Source organism: Ochotona princeps, chromosome 27, assembly GCF_030435755.1.
Source record: "Ochotona princeps isolate mOchPri1 chromosome 27, mOchPri1.hap1, whole genome shotgun sequence".
NCBI lineage: Eukaryota > Metazoa > Chordata > Mammalia > Lagomorpha > Ochotonidae > Ochotona > Ochotona princeps.
Genome location: NC_080858.1, coordinates 15406612 through 15428422, shown reverse-complemented (window position 1 = coordinate 15428422; position 21811 = coordinate 15406612). Strand labels below are relative to the sequence as shown.

General features: G+C 37.0%; 1 protein-coding gene across 3 annotated transcripts in view; it reads right to left on the bottom strand.

Moving 5' to 3' along the window:
* Positions 1–21811, bottom strand: part of EPS8 (epidermal growth factor receptor pathway substrate 8) — a 154180-nt gene that overhangs the window by 72172 nt on the left and 60197 nt on the right. Inside the window, exon 2 of one of the 3 annotated variants that reach the window (XM_058655784.1) lies at positions 19932–19964. The gene's annotated coding sequence lies outside the window, so the exon portion shown is untranslated. Of the gene's footprint in view, positions 1–16274; positions 16343–19931; positions 19965–21811 lie in introns of those variants that run through there. The other 2 variants (XM_058655785.1, XM_058655783.1) reach the window with 2 other exon arrangements.

The window sequence follows — 21811 nt, the reverse complement described above, 5'->3', positions numbered from 1 at the left end:
ACAATGAGCTTAGAAAGACCAAGGAATGCTAAAGTCAAAGCTATTCCTTGCTTTGACAATACCATTTCTACCTTTGGACTCCCACACATGTCACTTACATATGAGTTTCCAGATTTATTGTTATTTTTTTAAGATTTATTTATTTTTATTACAAAGTCAGATATACAGAAAGGAGGACAGACAGAGAGGAAGATCTTCCATCTGATGATTCATTCACTCCCCAAGTGGCTGCAACGGCTGGTGCTGTGCCAATCCGGAGCCAGGAGCCAGGAACTTCCCACGCAGGTGCAGGCTCCCAAGGCTTTGGGTCGTCCTCAACTGCTTTCCCAGACCACAGGCAGGGAGCTGGATGGGAAGTGGAGCAGCCGGGATTAGAACCGGCGCCCATATGGGATCCCTGCGCGTGCAAGGCGAGGACTTTAGGTGCTAGGCCACGCTGCCGGGCCCCAGATTTTTGATTAATCTAAAAACAAGTGTATCTCCAAATGTTTTTTGTAGCTCCAAAATCCAATGCAATAGCCCAGTGACTCCGTGACAAAAGCCAGCATACTCACTTAAGTGATCTGCTTTTTGTCATACAAATTTACCTGTACAGACCATCTCATCTGGCAAGTAGGGCAGAGGAGAAAAAAATCAGTATTTTTCATCTTACTTGGGGGTGGGAGGGAGGCTGTATCTTGTAGTATTGTATCCTGATAAAGCCCAAATACACATATGACAGAGAATTTTGTCCTTCTTTGCTTTCTCTTAAAAAAAATATTTAAGACCAGAGTTCACAGGAAGAAAACAAAAGACAGAAACACAGCAAGAGACAGAGAGTGAGTCACAGAAATCTATTCCCAAATGGCAGTAATGACCAGGGATGGATGAGATTGAAACTGGGAACCAGAAGCTTCCTCTAGGTTTCACACATGGATACAGGGTCCCAAACATTTGAGTCATGTTCTGCTGCTTTCCCACACACAAGAGCAGGAAGCTAGATTTGAAGTGGAGTAGCTGAGAATCAAATGGTTGTCTGGGATACCAGCATGACAGGTAGCATCTTTACCTACTCTATCACAATTCCCACCTCTCCTTAAGCCACCCCTTTTGTTGACGTTGCTTTTTATCTAAACAATGCCATTACTAATAGGCCTTAAGAGCACAGAACAGCACATGGCAGCATAGACTCAAACTAATCGACACAATGAATTTCCCTGCTCCAACAGCTGAGCTGCTACGTTCTGGGAAGCTATAGTGGAAATGTTTCTGGGAAACAAGTATTTAGATTTTGTGAACTATAAAGGTCAGTGTTTACAAGAAGGGCACTTAATCTCAACTAACACTGTTGACACCTCAGGGAAGGTCAGTTTTGCCAATAGCCACATGGCTGTTTCCCTGCCATGAAGGCAACAGATGAAAGAAGGTGGCATATTCTTGTTACGACTGTGGATGTCAAAACAGAAAATGAAAACATTCAACCAAATCAAGGCCCAAATGTTTCCGATAAAGAAAAATAAGAAACTACCAATCTGCACACTAATCAGTATACTACCATAAGTGTCAGGTGCTGGATGGCCACTGCCCACAAATGGTACATTTGACTGTACAGAGGCCCTGATGAGGTAATGCAGGCTTAGGAACTAAACATGGCCCTACCCTCAAGAAAAATAAGAGAATAAATAATGTTACCAATCACATGCACCAAAGCAAAACAAACAAAAATAACACTCCTCAGTTAATCATTCAAGGCTTACTAAAAGTTCATCTGAAATAGTTTTTCCAGGCATCTATATTCTCTCAACTACTCATCAGACAAAACCTTACTATTACCAGTAAGCACTGATCACACTAACTTACCTTCTTCAGAAATCTATTCTCATCCCAAGTACACTTTCTGTTACTCTACACTTCCTATATAACAATTTCTCAAACCTTCAATTCCTATGCTTCTTGGAAGACTCCTAGACCCATTCAATATTAACAACATTTAAGCAGTTGGCCATGACTTATTATGTTTAACACTCTTTAGTGTGGTTATGAAGAGCCACCATAATTTGTTCCTGTGTATCTCCTACACAATTCTGAGGTATAGCCAACTAGTAGAACCTTCTACAAAGGAATCCCTGTACTGAGGTTGTGCTACAGCGTTTTATGTACAAATGCTAAAACAGAGTCACAGCTTTGTAGTGAACCAGGGTAGGTCTTACTATCAGTACAAATTTGCGTATCACCATCTGCGTATCATCTCACAACTTTGCATATCACCATCTGACCCCACTCCTATCAGAAAGAAAGTTGGTGTGAGAAACATAAGATAATTTACACATATTAACTGAATCAAAATTTAATAATGAGTTATCTGGGAGATTTCCTATAATTATAATCAGATAAGACACTTGAACTTAGTTGAGGGGAAACAACAGTGAAGGCACAGTTGCTAGGTGGTCACGTGTTAGTGATGGCTTTCACATCTGACCTGAAAAGCAGAACTGCTCAAAGCAGGCCTATTTACAACAGGGAGGCTGAAAACTGACTCAGAGGAAAAACTACTATCCTCTGACTCACCAAGACCACTTCCTGAAACACCCAGTGTTTTTCTTGGAAGGGAGTCCGCACAAGTGCCATTTCTTTCAATCACTGATTAGACAAAATTGAAGTCTAACACAAAATGGGGAAAAGACATTTTCCAAAACCATCCAGGTTTCAAAGTTCAGAGAAATCCATAAACGTATGTTATTTGGTCATGAAAGGAATGATTTTAAAGACAATACAGAATAGACAACCTGAGACCTATTATACAGTGTAGTAAAGCCCTGACTACCTATACATATCCCTCTGTTTGCTGGAAATCTCTTGAAGACAGAGAAACAATGTCATGATTTTAATCCATGAAATCAACCAACATGTTGGCTTTAGGCTTCAAAATTTTCAAGGTAATTATTTTCTTTTCTTTGGAAAAATCCTAGCTCACTCTGAATTCGAGCTTCCTTCTAATATGCATTTTGGAAGGTAAACGTGATGGCTCAAGTAGTTAGATCATTAACACACACAATTCACAGAAACAGATATGAGTTAAAACTTTGCATTTCTGTAACTCATGTCTGACTTGAGGTTTATCTTTCTTGTACACCATAAACTTCTAATGTGACAATGGTATCAGTACAACTCATATATAAATAATACTACATCTTTAGTCGGGAAGAATCACCCACTTGTTAAGTTTTAAAACCTATATCTGTATCATTTTTTATCTAAGTCTATGTCAATTTCAATTGTTTTTTTAAATCTAAAATGTTGGAAATACTACACAGACACATTTAAAAAAAATGATAGTGCCCTGGACCCAGACCTGAAGGAGAAAAATACACATCATATTTCCTTCTTCAAAATAACAAGCAATTAAATTGAATCTTGCTGTTTGTTTCCTTTTGAGTAATCTACACTGGAAAAAGTTCAAACATCTGACTCTTGCAGTATTTTGCTTCCTGTTAAAAAGACCATGCTTTTTATATGTCAAGTCAGCTAATATGTATTCACTGAAACCTATGATTGCTTCATAGAAATAAGTTTAAGGATTAAATAACTGTATATTTCTAAGTGTAAGCATTGGAAAGACATCCCCAGGCAGCTGATACAGCAGAAAGGCATGCTCATAGGCTATATCACGCTGACATACAGATTATTAGAGAATAAGACATTAGCATAAATTAGTCCTACAGGGTAAAGCCCTCAGGGACTTAGTCTACAGAGACAGAATTTTGTCACTGTTAATATGACTAAGAAGGTGCTAAAAATTCATAGCTAATCTTGGAAATATGAAGGCCCAATGTAACTTTAGGGACAAAAGGGAGTGATCCTGTTTCTTTAAAATATATCATTTATCCAAGTGACACACAGAATAATATTCTAATGCTTGACATTAATTAACTCCTTTGAGTTAAGTGGTTTTATGCCAAGGGATCACTTTTAAATTATCAACATTTTTAAGATTTATTTATCTGAAAAGCAGAGTCACACAAAGAACAGAGAGAGAGACAGATTTTCCACTCATTGGTTCACTCCCGAAATGGCCACAACAGTCAGAGATGGGCAGGGCTGAAGCCAGAAGCCGAGAACATCATCTGGGTCTCAGATGAGGGTGGCAGGGGCCCAACACTTATGCTATCCTGTTTTCCCCAGGCCACTAGCAGGGATATGGATTAGATGTGGGGCAACCAGGATCTGGACCGGCACTCATATTAAGATTCCTGTATCACAGGGCATGGATTTACCTATTCTGCCATTATGGCATAATGCCAGCCTCAAACTATAGACACATGAGTAAAACTACATCACATCATTAGCATTTAAATATGAATGATCAGATACATTCTTCCAGAATGTTAGGTTTCTAGGGAAATGTGGGAATGCCTACTACAAAATCAGCATGCCCAGAAATGTAAGAAATGTGCACAAAATATCAGCAATAGCAAGCTAGTGAAGAGTCATTTGAATGTTGATATTTTTGCCTATGCTCAGCAGACATATCTAGCACACTAATAATTAATTACTGAAACTATTAAAGGAATTCCAATTATATGAGTGGTAAACATCCTATGAAATTAATGAAACCACCTAAGAAATTCATTCAGCATTTCTGGCTCATTTATTACCTATAAGACATGGTGCTTTGCATGAGGGCATAAAATAAGTTCTCTAGAGGAATCAGGTTTTGAGCGACACATATCAAGCCGTTAATTGGTACATGTATGGGGCACTTAGACAGCATTCCATATAAATAGCATGGGGTATGAAAGTTCATGGGCTTTATGGAATAGTGAGATATTTCATTCAGACTGGCTCCAAATATGCAATATGTAAAATGGCAATAAGGTAGAGAAATTTTGATGCCAGACTAGGAGAAGTTCCGTACAGCATATAATTAAATGTTAAATAGTAAGACAATGTAGACGAATAGAATTACTTCATTAATGTTTAGTAAAATAGCCAAGGGGTACCCTGGAAGGTCGATTTGATCAGGGAGTAAAGCCAACTCATTTTGAAATAATTTTAGCTATTTTTTTAACCTCCATGGAAATACTCCATTTTTTAAAGATTTATTTATTTTTATTACAAACTCAGACATACAGAAAGGAGGATGGACAGAGAGGAAGATCTTCCATCAGATGATTCACTCCCCAAGTGAGCACAACTGTCGGTGCTGTGCCAATCTGGAGCCTGGAGCCAGGAACCTCCTCCAGGTCTCCCACACGGGTGCAGGATCCCAAGACTTTGGGTTGTCCTCAACTGCTTTCTCAGACCACAAGCAGGGAGCTGAATGGGAAGTGGAGCAGCCGGGATTAGAACCGGCGCCCATATGGGATCTCGGGGCATTCAAGGCGAGGACTTTGGGTGCTAGGCCATGCCGCCGGGCCCTCTTTTTTTTTTTTTTTTTTTTTTTGGTAAAAACTAAAACTGACCCATGATACTGCCTAATTTCAAGCTTCAAAATTTTGCAAATAAAAACATTTTAACTAATTTGAAATGTACCTAATACTAACCTATAACAACATCTTACATTTCTGAGTTAATGGTTGCATAAGAAATCCACTGAAGTTATATTATCCTACTTTAAACAAACTCATTTTAAAATTGCAAAGATTAAGGGAATGTAAAGTTCTTGTTGTTGTGTTTTGTTTTTTAAAACATCCCTTTGATGGTGCAACTACAGTGGAAATCAGTACGGATTTTCTTCATAAAGCTAACACAGAACTACTAATAATCTGCAATTTTAATTCTGGGTACATATCCAGAAGAACTGAAAGACTCAAATAGATATTGTACTCTCATGTTCACAACAGCACTATTTACACTAACAGAAAGTTAGAGACAACCCAAGTATTGCCCACCTGTGGATAATGTGACTTATGCCTATAGCAGAACACGAGTCAGCCTGTAAAGAGAAAGCAGTTCTGAAACCTGCTATAACATGGGATGAAACTTGAAGCCACTATGCTAAGTGAAATCCGACAGACACAAAAGGACAAATATTATACCTAGAGTAGTGAAATTCACATAGATAGAAAACAGAACAGTGGTGGCCAGGGGCTGAGGGGGTCAGGTAAAGAATAGGCAGCTTTTCATTAATGAGAACAGTTTGAGAAGTTAACATTTTCGACACAGTGTTGATATTACATAACAATGTGAAAAGACTTAGTGATAAGATACCACACACGGAAAGATGGTTAAAACAGTAAAATTTACATTATGTATATTTGCCATCATCATCATTAAAAATGAGAGAAATGAATTAACTGCGAATAACTCATGTTGATACACCTGGTCTGTGAGGTAAAGGCTAGATATCATTATAGCTTCCTCTGTAATAAGGATGAACAAGATAAATAACAAAATTCCTGCTATGCAACAGTTCCCATAAGATCATAATGGAACAGAAAAACTGCTACCACCCTATGATGCTGTAGCCATGGTAACATCACAGTGAATACATTACTCACCTGTTCATGGTGACACTGAAGCTAACAAGCCTACTGTACTGCCAGTTACACAAACGAATAGAATGTACACTTATGTATCATACAGAGCAGCTGATAAGCGATTGTGTTAATGGTGTATGCATTTCCTGGCTTTCTATCTTTATTTCAGGATGCACTCAGTTTACAACAAGGAGATTCTGCTGTAAGATAGTCAGTCTGCCTTGTTGCCCTAGCAGCAGTCTCATTCTCATACCTGTGTGGCTAGCACATCTCTTAATGGCATCATTTTCTCTTGTGTGTAATTTAATCTTGGGTTCTTGTGCTCATCGCATGCTTAGGACACACAGGCTATCCTATATGGTGTACGGGTAGGGGAGAAAGTAAGGGGTATGCATAACCTGTGTGTAGTAAGTTGTACAATCCAGTTTTATTAAGTATACTCCATGAGTTTCTATGAGCAAATCATCTACTGATGTCTTCCTTGGAACATGTCTTTACTGTTAAATAACACATAAACCATATATACTAACATTTGCATAGATATTTTAAAATTTGAACATTATTATTATACTTCAGTAAAGACCAACAAGCACAATCCCTAAGTTGCCAAAGAAGTAAACTGAATTATATTAATAAGTAAATCAATAGATTTAAGAAATCAAAAGACTGCTAGCCCTGTCTTAATCTTCAAATTTCTAGTGTAATTCTAACTTTGCTAATTGTGCCACTTGAAAATACCATTTCTCACTGTTTAATCTTCACATTAATCAAAAACAAATTCAGAATCCTTGCCCAGTCGTATCGCAGTTTACTGAAGGGAACATTTAGCTAAAGATATGCAAAATAACTGTAAAAATATACAATGATTTGGAGTAGATATGATATTTTATAAATAGATATGTAGAGCTTTGAAATGATTAAAAATTTTTTAAATCTTTTTTTCTCCTTTTAATTGAGCTTTTTAAATAATCAAATATGCATATATCTTTTTAGGAAAACAGTCTCTGTACAAAATAACATGCATCAGTAATTTGAAGAGTGTTAAAAAAACAATCTGTTCCATAAGATAGTTTCCAAGGCCAAACTTTCAAAGTAATAAAAAAAATTTATACTTTGCTAGTGCAACTACTCTATTAAATTCCATACCAAATATTAATTTTAATTACAGAGCTAAGTGTTTAGTTTCGTGGTTTACAAGGCCCCTTCCCATACTGGAGCACCTAGATTTGATTCGCAGTTCTAGGTCTGCTAACGGAGAACCTGAGAGGCAGCAGATGGACGGCTCAAGTGACTGTGTACTTTTCGATCACATGGGAGAACTGGTGTGTTCATTGCTCACGGATTCCAACCTCAGCCCAACCTCAATATTGAAAACACCTGAATGGATCTGTAGACTGAGGATATCCTGTCTCTCTTTTCTTTCTCAAATAACTATTCTTAAAAATAGGAATTATTAATGATAGTAACAAAATACTTCATTTCTTGTTTAAAATACAGAGAAATACGTATGTATTCAAATTCCTTTTAAAAACTATTAAAATGAGTGGTAAGATCTATTACAGTGATTAAGATATTTGAGCGGTCAGCATAATGGTGTAGTTAATCCTCTACCTACAGTACTGGCCACACATAGGGACACCAGTTCAAGTCCTGGCTACTCCACTTCCAACCCAACTCTCTGCTTATGGCCTGGGAAAGCAGAGAAAGATGGCCCAAGTTCTTAGGCACCTGCACTCATGTGGGAGACCCAGAAGAAACTCCTAGTTCCCAGCATCAGACCACCCAAGCTCTGACCTTTGTGGTCCCTTGGGGAATGAACCAGTGGATGCTGCTCTGTCTTTCCCACCTCTGTAAATTTGATTTTCAAGTTCAAATAAATCAGTCTTTAAAAATAATAATAAAATAAAGAGATATCGAGACTAGTGTGTCTACATGCTATATCCTAGTACTGGTTTCAGTTAAAGCTACTCTGCTTCTAATCCAGCTTCCTGCTAAGGAGCATGCTGGGAAGCAGCAGATGATGATGCAGGTATTTGGGGCCCTGAGTGTCAGACAGAGTTCTAGGCTCCTGGCTTCAGTCTGGGTGGATACCGGGGCTTCTAGGCAGTGAAACAGCAGGTGGAAGATCAATCTCTCACTGTCATCCATCTGCCCCAACTGAAACAAAATGAAGTATGTAAATACAATTTCAAAAATGCTGTTAACATGATATCTTATTACAGTAACTCTACTGACTATAGTAATTAGCATATTTTCTGTTCCTGAAAAGGAGTAGGATGATGCTGACCATGTCTATCTCAGTGCTTTTAAGTTAGAATACATTTTAAATAACTGAGTTTTTAACTCGTAAACTACCTCCAAATAACTTTTAAAATGTTGGGGTGTCTGTTTTTCTTTTTTCTGGTCACAACAAAATTTCCATCTACTGATAAGCACCTCATTTGCTAGCCAGTGTTACCTTTCTTTAAGAAAAGACGTAAAATACTGCTCATTGGTAAGATATTGCTAAGAAATTACTCACACTTCACATTTAATTCACAATGATCTAACACACAACTCAACTTTGTTAAAGTTCAAGCCTTGGGAAAAATAATACAGGTGTCATGATATTGTTGCATATGTAGCTGTACATTTTTTTTACTCAAAAAAACCCCAGCATTTTACAATAATCTTGAATATATTTTCTTTCCTTCTATCTCCATTACTATTTGCCTTCTCACCTAATTATTCTCACCTAACTATTGTCTCTCCTTTATTCTATAACCTCATATTTTACTTCAAATTTATGATAAACATCTTGTGAAATAGTGCTTCCATTGGCTGCTACAATGTTATTCACAGACTTAGGAAATCAACAATCCCTGGCTCCCCCCTTTCTACTTTAGAAAGTTCTCACAAAGATACAAATGGAACTATCCCATGCTAGAAATTCAAATTTGATTTTCAAGAAATAAGCTCTGCTAATAAGAGCCATTTGAGTATCTAATTTCTTAATGAAATCTCTAAGACTGATTATCACGTGTTACTTGGTCACCAGGGATCACCCAGAGAACCAAGGATCATGTGGCTGATTATTTTTTAAAAGATGGCAATATTCATTCAATCTCAGGTTTGTTGACACTAACTATGTAAATTCATTTTTTCCTTTTTCAAGGCATTTCCAGTGGCTCTTTTCATTTCTCCTGCCTTTTCCATGCAGCCTGATGCAGACATGTAACAGTTAAAGAAGGTCTGGGAAAGCCAACTCAGTAGCTTAATGTAATCAGATTGGCTTGAGAGAGAGAGAGAGAGAGAGAGAGAGAGAGAGAGAGAAGCCTTCATTCAGGCAATCCCTATACTCACCATCAAGCATAAATTTTCCAGGAAAATGTCATGCGTTCTTTACTCATTCAAGACATCTGAAGGCTTGTAACAGTAGGTGCTGTATTTACAAAGCTTGACAAACAACGATGAACAAGCCAATTCCTATCTTCAGATTTGTGAGCAAACTCACGGACTTTTTAAATATTTCTTGGAAAATAGCAAGGCCTTTCCCTCCTCAAGGCCAATCCCGCTGTATCTAGAATAATCATGGTCTCTGGTTTTGCCTGCCCAACTCATGTAGTTCAGTACAAAAAAAAAAAAAAAAAAAAAAAAAACCTTCCAAGGGAGAACAGTCATTCTTCGACTCACCGATCTTAGACTTCTTCGTTACCTGTTTTCATGGCACCCTGAAATCTTCACAAGCTTTACAGTCAGACAGATGAGCCAAGATTTGCTTACTATTTGTGTTCTGAAACCAAACTGCTATCTACTATACCTTCTATTGAGGCAGAACATATATATTTCTTTTTTGCGTGTTGTATTGAAAATAGTTTTTAAAAGTTTGATCATTCCTTTGAATGAGTATTATTTTAGCCTTTCATAGTGGACTTCTGTTCATATTCTCTTTGTAACTCATTATGCAATGAGTCCGAAGATATTCCTTCATATGAAAATTACTTAATAAAAATACATCATTTTTGTGTGTGTTCAAAACCTGTTATTTTTTAAGTATTTTAGATTCCGACTAAAGTTGCTAGTGAGGCCCTATCTGATACCTACTTAAAAATTTTCAAGTCAGAATCCTGAATTCCACACTTATTTTTACAATTTTTCCTTACCATTTTCTTATGTGGAGGCAGCAAGATCACATGCCTCCCAGTGCTTATGAAATGTGAAGCTTTCAGGCTTTTGCAGCCTCCATGGTTACTTCATTTGCAGAGTGGCTGTAATACAAGTATAAGAAACAACAACAACCAACCAACCAACCAAACAAACAAACAAAAAAACCCACAGAGCCCCAGCAAAATGTTCAGCTAAATACTTATCAATTTCTTCCAACATGAGGCATTTGTCTAAAAATGTAGCAGTGTGTGAAATACTGGAATATTTTCCATTATCTAACCTACTTTTCTTAAAGAGGACTAGTTAACTTTTTTGATTCATCACAAGAAGAGATGATGAACTTTCTGTAAAGGACCAGTTTGTAACTATTTCAGGCTTAAAAGGTCACTTACGGTATTTGTCAATAGTTTGTAATCTTGCTTTTGTTTCTGATAAACTAATGAGAATGTAATACTTCAGGTCCATAGAAAGAAAATAGCCCATTGGCTGTAGTTTCCTAACCCTCTGCTTCAAGTTCCTAACTACTTACCATTAAAACACTTGTAGATCTTAGTATTTCATTTCACTCCACACTCAACTGAAAAACTGCTTCCTTCCTGTTTCTCAAACTTACATTAAGTATGTGCCTGAGTGTAACTATTTTACAGAAATACACATTGATGCTACCAAAGATAAAGGACAGGAATCCCTGGTGCCATGCTCTCCCCACTGATTTGAGTCCACTGCTAATCAGGATTTACAATCAGTAGCTAATGTTCAAGGCCTCAGACTTGTATTACTGTAACCTTGCATCAAGACTGATGGATTTAAGGCTTGGCAGCGTGGCCTAGTGGCTAAGGTCCTCGCCTTGATCCCATATGGCCGCTGGTTCTAATCCTGGCAGCTCCACTTCCTCTCTATCTCTCCTCCTCTCAGCATATCTGACTTTGTAATAAAAAAAAATTAAAAAAAAAAAAGACTGGTGGATTTAGTTCCCTTAGGCGAACCTGAAGCACTGGAAGCCCCGAGTGACCATTCTTCACTAGGTCTTTTCCTTCCAACGCTAAGGTATTGTTACAAATTCACTTTTCATTTTCCCCCTAACTTATAACACAATCATTTTTGCCTCTCTTACAGTTTGGTTCACTTAATGATTCCTAATTCTCTAATTTTCTCTCCTTATTCTGAATAACTTCAAGAAAAGCAGCTCTGAATTAGATGTCACAATTCTTTTCTATGATTGCCTTGCCTCCACTGAGCTGTGACTTGTTTAGCCTGTACTTTTGCCTCTGAGTGTATCACAGGGGTCAAAACAACCTTAGATTACAATCAGACACATAGCCATTGTGGAAATTATTTATTTACAAAGCACTCTAAGAGACTACTAAGATCAAGACACAAAATTGCCTTGCTTTAAGAGCTGGCTCTACCACTTATATTTGTGAAACACTGACCTTGGGCAAATTAATGAACTCCTTTAAATCTCATTTTCCTTTTTTAAAAATATGGACAATAATATCTATTTTATAGGGATTTGTGACATAATCCATGTCAAGAATGTATCATGGTGATAGCACATGGTAAAGGTTTATAACACATTAAATACAATGTTATTATTTAAAGATTTTATTATGTTTTGCTTCAGGAGATCTCAAGCTCTACTCACATTTAAGCCTATCCATTTATTTTCATCGTCATGCTATGTCTTTTTTTCTGTAACGATGGTTAAACAAGTTCTCTGACACTTTGCTCTATTGTACTTTGTTCCTCTTAACAGGCATTATTTAGTGTCCTTTCCCACTAAATAAGGAAAGAGAACAATAAATTCACTTTCTATAGATTACCAATGAGCACACTCGGTCCTATCATAATGTGACATGTGCCATCGTAAAAATCACAATGCTATGCAGAATCAATTAATTAATGCCACCACACTGATGGTAAAAAGTAAACTTAGAGGCCCAACATTCAAACACAATCAGTGACACATGAAAAGAACCTAATCAAGACTACAGCATAGCTAAATAAAAAAATAGCAAAATAGAGCTAAAATAGCAAATAAAAACTATAATGTTAGGACACTACTTCAAAATAGGCCTGAAGTCTGCTTGTGGAATTGGATGTCAAATGGTGTGGCTTGTGACTTACTGAGAAATGATGTAGCAAAGGTTCTGTGAAACCTAGGGGACGACATACCACAAAGCACGTGATGTTGCGGCTCCTACCATGCAGGCTAACAAGGCAGCTGGGAGACGTCCTGGAGGAGATTGTGCATTCTCTGTATTACTTTGCAGCCAGTTCAGCAAGGTGAATTTTCTGCTCACCCGCCATTTCTCAAATGAAATCATACATAAGCAAAAACGAAATTTGCATTATGCTCAAATTGTTGCCACATATCAATCATGTAGGAACAAATTACCACTTTTCAAAACAAGTATTATAGCAGAACTGACTGTGTTTATTCCTGAACTATGAACTCAGGAAAAATTTTCTCTGAGTCATAGCTGTAGTCCAGAAAGCCTATGTTATTCTTCAATTTCCTATCAGGCAAGGTGTTTACCTAAATGTGCAGTCCTTTCCCTGTCAGTACTGAGACCCTGGGCAACAGAATCTGAAACATTTCTGGAACCATGACTGCTTCTCCAGCCTTCTCTCCTGGAGACAGTGGACTTAGCCACGCCACATCTGTTTAGGTCTACCATTGGTCCCCTGTTCCCCAATTTCCATGTCAGCAGAGGAATAAAATGTCTCCTAGTCAGGAATTCACTGTCATGTCATGTCACATACTCCTTCAACAAATGTCTTAAGGATCATCCACTAAATCTAAAGCAATACAGGAGACATAAAACGGAATCACTCCTAAATCATCACAGTAAGAGACACAGAGTTTAAAAATTTAACAATTTGCATTCAGTTATTGAAGGAGCAATTTATTATAACACATCTAAAACTAAACACTAGGACACAGAAGCACCAGAAGAACATGAAGAAAGTATGTAATAAATGACTTTCAATATCAAGAGACAGGATCCAAAGAAACATCACGGCAGTGGCCAACAGACCTTATAGATGAGATTGGATTTAGATATGCATGGGACTTTTTGATTTTTAACAAGAGTAAAGAAATAGGGAGGAAGTGAGAACTGGAAAGCACTAAATAACTAGAAGCTCAGGCCTTAAGACATATGACTACAATTAAGTTATAACACTGGACAGTGAATTTTATACGATGGGAAATGGAAAATTCACTGATAACCTTTAACCAGAACAATTTAGCCTGAGTTCTGAATGAACAAAATAGAGCCCAGGTATCTTTCAGGAATCCAAGTACGGAGTTACAATTTTTCACAAATTACTTCAACACTTAATAAAATATGTTGAAGATGAAAAATACCACACACTTCTTCAAGTCAAATTTACATATCCTATGCATAAAAATTGATATATAAACACTACAAATTTAGTCAAAATATAATCGGTCCTTCACACAGCTGAAAAGTAGATTTTAAGTCTTACATGCCAAATTAAATTAAACTGTGTACTGAAAGTACACAATCCTAACATTAATAATGAAATTCTGTAATACTTAATGACAAATACACTATGCAACAAATGATCTAAAGACTATACAAGAATCCATTTTACTATATCTTTTGTACATGATTTCTGTGCAATTCAACCAACCTAAAATTTTAAGTGTAAAATGGGGTTGGTGCCTTGGCTCAACTGGCTAAAATTCCACCTTCAAGTATCAGCAAACCATATGGATACTAGTTCATGTCCTAGCTGCTCCACTAAAGCGCCCTGCTTACAGCCTGAAAAAGCAGTAGAGGATGGCTCAAGTGATGGGAGACCAGGAAGAGACCCTTGGTTCCTGGCTTCAGATGGAGTCAGCTCTGGCCATTGCTGCCATTTTGAGGAGTGAACCAGTGGACAGTAGCTCTTTTTCTCTATCTTTCCTTCTCTCTCTAAATCTACCTTTCTAATAAAAATAAATAAATCATTTTTAAAAAACAAGTATAAAATATAATGAGCTACTTTTGTTACCTTGCAACTCTGAGACAGTCCCCCAGCTAAATTTCATATTTACCTTCATAAATAAATGAGAAATGATGTAGTGAAATGTAAACTAAATAGGAGATTCTTCTATACAAATTATTTCACAATTATTTACACAGAAGTAAGACTAACATGGCTCTTATCACACTGTGTATATTCCTCTCACACACAATTTACTTTAAATTGAAAATAAGTAATTGCAAGGATAGTCACTGGAAACAGAAACCTTTTGGGTAAACACGCGAAGTTTAGCAGGAGTGAGGATATGCTTCTAAAATTGAGGAGTCCTGGGTCAAAGAGCTAACTGTTTCACATACCATTTCCAGCACATGACACAGAGACTTAAACCCCACATGACACCCATGTTTACATTGGAATTTGGCCAGTAGGCTGTCCAAAGCTTTACAGCAATGTTAAGATGAAACCCGGCCAGAAACAGAAACACTTCAAGGAACAGCATCTGTTTAGGCTGCCAGAAAGCTGCACACAATATTTGTATGAATAGATGAAATTCATGTGGAATGATAAATGGTACAGAAAGGCTTTAAAAAAGAACAAATACATTATAGGAAAATCAGAGTGTTAGAAGGATATTTTTCAATCAAGGATCAATACTGTAACCACAGTGGCCACTAAAATGAAGAAAATGCCACCTTTCCCAATTCCAATTTCAACACAGTAAGTTGTCCAATTATTTGCTTTTGTTCCCCAGCTGAGATTTTGTGGTACAATGTTATCAGCCCTAGTTTGTGGTTAAATAGCACAAATACAAGCCTTCAACTTAATTACCTGTGTCAGAACAATGATAGAAAAGATCATTGGTCAGATTAACTATAACAGAAGGAAAAAATAAAAGACATACACAGATTTCTTCATATTAAAGAATGATATGTATGTCACTAACTTTAAATTTGGTGTCCAAAACATCGCAATTACAAACTTTATTTTGGAAAGAGTTGTTCTTTAAAAACTTCCATTAATTGACTACTTAAACATTGACAAGTTCCATTAATACACATGGACTTAAAAAAAACTTTAAATACACATATTCAGCTACATTTCAGGTCCCAAGCAAAATGTTTACATAGAAAATTGGCAGTGTTTCCTATGGACTCAAAGCCAATAATAATTTAAGAAGTCTAAACCTGGTTAACAAACAAATTTTCATAGTACAGCTAGCATTGCATAAACAGTTCAAGATAGTAAATATTTATAGGATAATCATAATACTTTACAGGTAAGATCAATTTCAAAGTAGTTGTAAGAAAACTTGATATCTATATATATCCACCTGTTAATAGCCTGGGAAACAACAGACTCTTCTTAGATATAAGGGATAAATTATTCTCTCAAACACCATGACCCACAGGTATGGAACCCTTTAAACCCTCATTTCTGTAGTCAAGAAGACAGGAAGTAGGTCCTGAGTAAACTGGGATACCTCCAGTTTTGCCAAATTCAGAATGTTCCTGGAATAAATAGGAATTTTCAAACAGCAATTTTAAATACTGTCAAAGGGCTTACTTTAACTAAAAACACTACATATTACAAAATCTACAAACATCTTCTATAATTCTGTCTTTGAGTGCCCTTCTTAGCAAAGAAAACATTCACAAATTCAAATTTACATACCCACGCAATCCAGGCAAAACTCCTCCAAGCACTCCTCCAGGCAGCACTGAGAGGAGATTCCTCTGAGTGCTCATAAGTGCCAACTGACCTTTGGCAAATCGGCAGAAAGGGTGGGACCCCATGCTTCAGTTTCAGCATTGTACTACACAGAACAAAGTTTCTCCTTTGGTTTCTCTTGGGCGTTAACTAAGACTTCCTCTTGTTAAGCAAGTAAACACAGATACCACAGGAGCTTCTAACTCTTGCCTTAGGTGGTAAAAAGGCTATCAGATGATGCAAGCAATAGCTAGCATTGATTCAGAATGTACTGTGTGCTCTAAATGAACATTGTCTAGATAGAGCCTTTTAATGCCCCCAAGTTAAAGAGAGTGAATCTGAGAAATAGTGGTTAATACATAATTTATGGGATCTACAGGGGCAGCAATGCAGTGAACTGAACTAATGAAAGACTTTAAACTAGAAACATTTACTTATTAAAACATAAAAATAAGTATAATAAAGTTAAATGCTCAACTTTGCTTGCAATAAAGACAAGCCCTTGGGGCCAAACCAAAGCTATATCCAATGGCAAAAGTGTTAAATACAACAGCCAATTACAGTCAGCCATGGCCTTCAGAAAAAAGGCTTCATTCGCATTTCTTTATCACTAGAACCTAGATTGAAGTTGGGAATGTCATGTCTCCCGTCAAGCAGAGAAGATCAGAAGAAGCAAGTCCTCATGAGGACAGGGCTATGAGATTTCTTCTAACATGAAAACATAACTTGCACAACTGTCTAGAGTAGTCCTCATAACCTACACAGGGCCAGAAGAGGTTGTGTGAACACATGAGTTAATGAGGGCTACAATGACAATTAAGAAGTACTGGTTTGGCGAGTTACAATGTACAAGAAATGCGCCCGTTTTTTTTTAATTAGACTTTAATCAGATGAGCTTGTTTCTAAAAATTGTAGTAAAAGGATGAGGGAAATGCTACAGCCAGAAATTAAAATTCTAAACCTGTGACACAAAACAGTTTTTGAATTTTGTTTATATAAGACTCTCCTAGCTATGAAATCAGGAAATAGGAAACTAAAAAAATTAGTTTCTTCCACTAATATTCCTGGAGTATCTGAAACAAACAAATATAAAACAATTTGGCAGTCATGCTCCATAAAAAAGACCACCAGATTTCCACAGTTAGAAAAACCAGCCAATCAGCCAACTGTGCAAAAGATGGACTTACAAGTTAGAAAATTTAAAAATATGCCATAAAATCATCTCCTGTGATTACATATTATCAGAACCACTGAACAGAAAGTTTAATGCTCATTTTTTTCGTTTGAAGATCCAAAACAATACATTTAAATTATTAAAGATATGGAAGAAAAAAGATAATATAAAGAATAGAAATAGCCCTATAAATAATAGGAAACTAAGAAGCCAAGAAGATTTTACAAAAAGGAAATATAATTCATTTGCCTAAAGATAAGCACATCTGTCTGTGTAAAGCATAAAGAGTTTTCACCTTGTTTCTATAACTTAAAAACAGAATAGCATCCTAGATAAAAAAAATTCTAACAATTCTTTAGAAAAGCAACAATTTACACCACCATTCCATTGTCTGTCAGAACCAACTGCTCTCCAACTACTGTTTTATACCCACCGCACTGCCTCTCACAAGCTCCTAGCCATTCTGTCCTATAGCTTCTCGGTGGAAAGTCTGCCTCATTCCCCAGGCTGTCCTTGGCCATCTCCAGCATTCCAGCAAAAATATAGGTTATTTCCCTTCCCACCACCCCACCCCCGTTAATATACTGCTTCCAGCTGACAGAATTCAGCTATCAGCTCTTGTGAGGACTGTCTTGATGTGAAGTTTTTCTCAGCCAGTATGTCACATTCCCCATCCAGGGCTGCTTCCACTCAAAGACTGTTTGACACACACAGCAAAAAAAAAAAAAAAATCTATATATTTCCAACTGGAGTCAGTGGAGAAGAGCCATCCTATCATCCCAAGTTTAGAGGTCTCAATGAGGTCGCTGGGGAGGACAGCAAAAAACACTAACACAGAATCTCACCAGAGAGAGGATCAGTTTTAGAAGTAGAAGGGAAAGCCTTCAAAAGGAATAATAGAAGCATAAAAGTTCAAGCCCGACATTTCATGGTATCACTGTATCTGTGAATGGAAGTGATCCACAGGGTGGGTTTCCAACCCCTTCACTTTTAAGATAACGTGTCTTAAGCCCAAGAGTCTGCCAGATGACAGAAAGTATTGCTGCACTTAAATAGGTTTCGTATAAAAAAACTAGTAGATACAGTTGACACCTTCCTGGTAAAATCAGAGTTTAGATACACCTTCTGCTTCTGAATCACAGGAAAGGATGTTAGCAAAGTTTTATGAAAGGCTAATTAGGTACAGGGTGGCATATGACTAATCACTGTCCAGAAAACTAATTAAAAAAAAAGGCATGTTCTGAAACTATCCATAGTCAGTTATATACACGCTCAGGATGCAATGACATGAGTCAAACCTAAGCAAGACTCGTGGTACGTAATTGGGTAAGCAAGGCTCATGCTTACGTGCAGAACGAGTCAGATTTTTTTCCCCCTTCGGTTGACTAATTGATTGACTTGGAAGCCACAGAGGACCAGAAAGAAGAATCTGCCATCTGCTGGTTCATCCCTCAAAGGCCTTTACAGCTGGGGCTGGGGCTCGGCCAGACTCAAATCAGGAGTCAGAAACACCTCATTCCAGGACTTGCACACAGGTGACAGAGGTTCAAGGAATCAGAACATCATTTGATGCCTTCCCAGGCACAACAGCATGTAGCTGGATTAGAAGCAGAGCAGCTAAGGTTACTACCACGGGTCCTCCATGGAATGCCTGTGCCACAACACCAGCTTCTCTTTCAGTTTTCTAAGATGTAGCAGCTTATCAAAAGTAGCCACATGACATATCATATACATGGAAAGTGACATTTGGTTATTAGGTGTTTTCCCATAGCTTTTGAAGGAAACTTGAGATTTTACACCCACACACCTCTCTGCTGATAACTTAGAGACATCCCTATATCATGTAAGCAGAGACACAGATAAGACAGGCTACAGTAGAATCTGCCAACTTAGATTAGCACATCCCAAATGACAAGAGATCATTTACATAACTGATAGGAGAACCCTGCAGAATGGAGCAACAATGTCACAATCCAGTTATCTTGGAAGTATAAGCAGAACTTCACTTTCAGTTCCTGTGCAGCTCAACTCCAGTTCCCTATCTGCCTTTCATCCTTCCTCTCCAAAGATTCACTTTCTGCCTTGTCTTTGCTAAACAACCCTGCTTTTGCTAACTCTAAAGCTTTTTATAGTGGGAGTAAGAAACTAACACACTAACAATGTGAGGGAATCCTCCAGAGCTTCCTAGAGAAAACTCTAAATTACAATCTGCCAAATTTCAACTACATACAAGCTATGCTAGCTGAACTGATATGAACAGATTGTCTAGCCAAATACTTTAACAACTTAACTGCAGAAGAGATAAGGCATGTAACATAATACACATTTACACAGAATCACTTTGAATGACTAGTATGTCAGAGGTAAGCAAAAGGATAAACTTGCAGAAGTTATAAAAGTGAAGAAGAATCAGTTTGTTCATAGCAAAAAAAGATCAAACAACTTACTCTGGGTTTGGAGCTCTTGTGTGGTCCCAGAACCTGTGTTAAAAGAAGAGAAAAGACAAATAGATCCTTGTTAAGGCATATACAAATAACAGGACAAATACTACTTAATACTTGTATGTGCTATTTAAAACATTGAGATTAAATTTAAATCTTCAGATGATATAGTCCAAGTAAAAAGATTATTGTTTTGAGAAAGATGAACTTCGAAATTTAGATGACATAGCAAATAACAAAACAGCAGCTTTTGCTTAACTAAGACATCTTTCAGTTTATGCGAGGGGAAACACATTCAAACTCACTTGATCATGGATTTAAATGCTATTTGCAATCTGGGAATCACCAAACCATTCCAATAAGACACAGTCTTACTTTATCTTTTCAATTTAAGAAGTCATTAAATTTGTAGAGGGGGAAAAATCACGAAAATGAAAGGAAAAAAAGTGATCTTCCATGTCCATTCATGTTCCATGACCAGAGAGGGGTTGTAAAGTGTAAAGAACTCAGCACTGGTCAGCCAAAAGGCAGTATTTATCCGTCGGGTCCACCACTCAATACTTCTGAAACCTTGGACGAGGGACTGAGCAGTCTATACATATACTATATAGCCTATATATAGTATATAGCCTATATAGCCTATATAGCCTGTATTTCCCCGTCTGTAAAATGACAACGATTTTCAAGGACTCATTCAGCTATGATACTCTTAAATGTTTTCCTAATTCAGACTTGAAAGGAGAAAAATCTAGCTGAAGAGATTCTAAGAGTAACAAGCAGTCTTTTCAATGCTAAAATGGTACCTTTTCTGAAAAACAAAATTCTAAATAGCCAAAAGAAGCTAAGAGGAATAAGAAAAAGCATCAGTCACTAAGAGGAGATCTGTGAATCCACCTTGAAACTTATAATACTTGTCACAGATCCTCTCATTTCTGCTGAAAAATTCCCTTAAATTTAAGTTGACTCTTCTAAAACAGAGTAAGCACAAAGAATTTCTCAGAGGCAGGGAAAAATGCAAGCTTTTCAAACAGTTCCCAAAAAAAGGAAATTAAAAGATAAGTTTATTTTGGTAGAAAAATCTTTCGAAATCTATGTATAATATGTATATTAAAAAAAACTACAAATACATTTCAAAATCTTTGCCACAAATTCACTTCTCTGTTAATTTCATCTTTACAAAGAGGTTTTGAAGTGCACCAACACCAATATTCCATATCTAGGGCTTTACTTTGACCAACCTGATTACCCCTGAAGCAGAAGGTACTAGCATTCCATCCGGCAAATGTGCATCAAAAGAATGAACAAATGTTCTTTGTAAAATGCATTTTGAAACTTGCACTGTCATTCCCAAAACCTCTTCTTTCCACAAAAAGTGAAACACTTTACTTTTTAGAACGGACTGTTCAGCTTACTATAAGTTCTGAGTGCTTTTGGTGTCTTGAAGTGACATTTGGAAAGAAAAAGGTATTTGATGTAGAAGCATGAATTCTTCCTAGAGTATTTTTACTTCAACTCTATATTAGCTAAACAATGAGACTCAATCACTCTTATTTATAATCATGGGTAAGCCCTGGAATGGGAGGAAAAAACAAAAGGAAACAGGGAAAATCAGTCAATGCTATAAGGAATAATGTATCTTACCAAAAAAAATCAAGAGAGACTGAAATTCAAACCTAACACATGAATCCAATGAAATATTATAATATAAATTGACAAGCCAATTCTGAGCAAGAAGCCTTGAAAAAATAAATCAGGAAGCATTGTAACAAAACAATGATATACTTGCTTTTAGAATAGCAGTTCAGGAAAACCTGTGCAAAGAGTTAGAATGATACAGCTTATGTCACCCTTTGAAGATAAAACCTGTGATTAAATCTGCACATCAA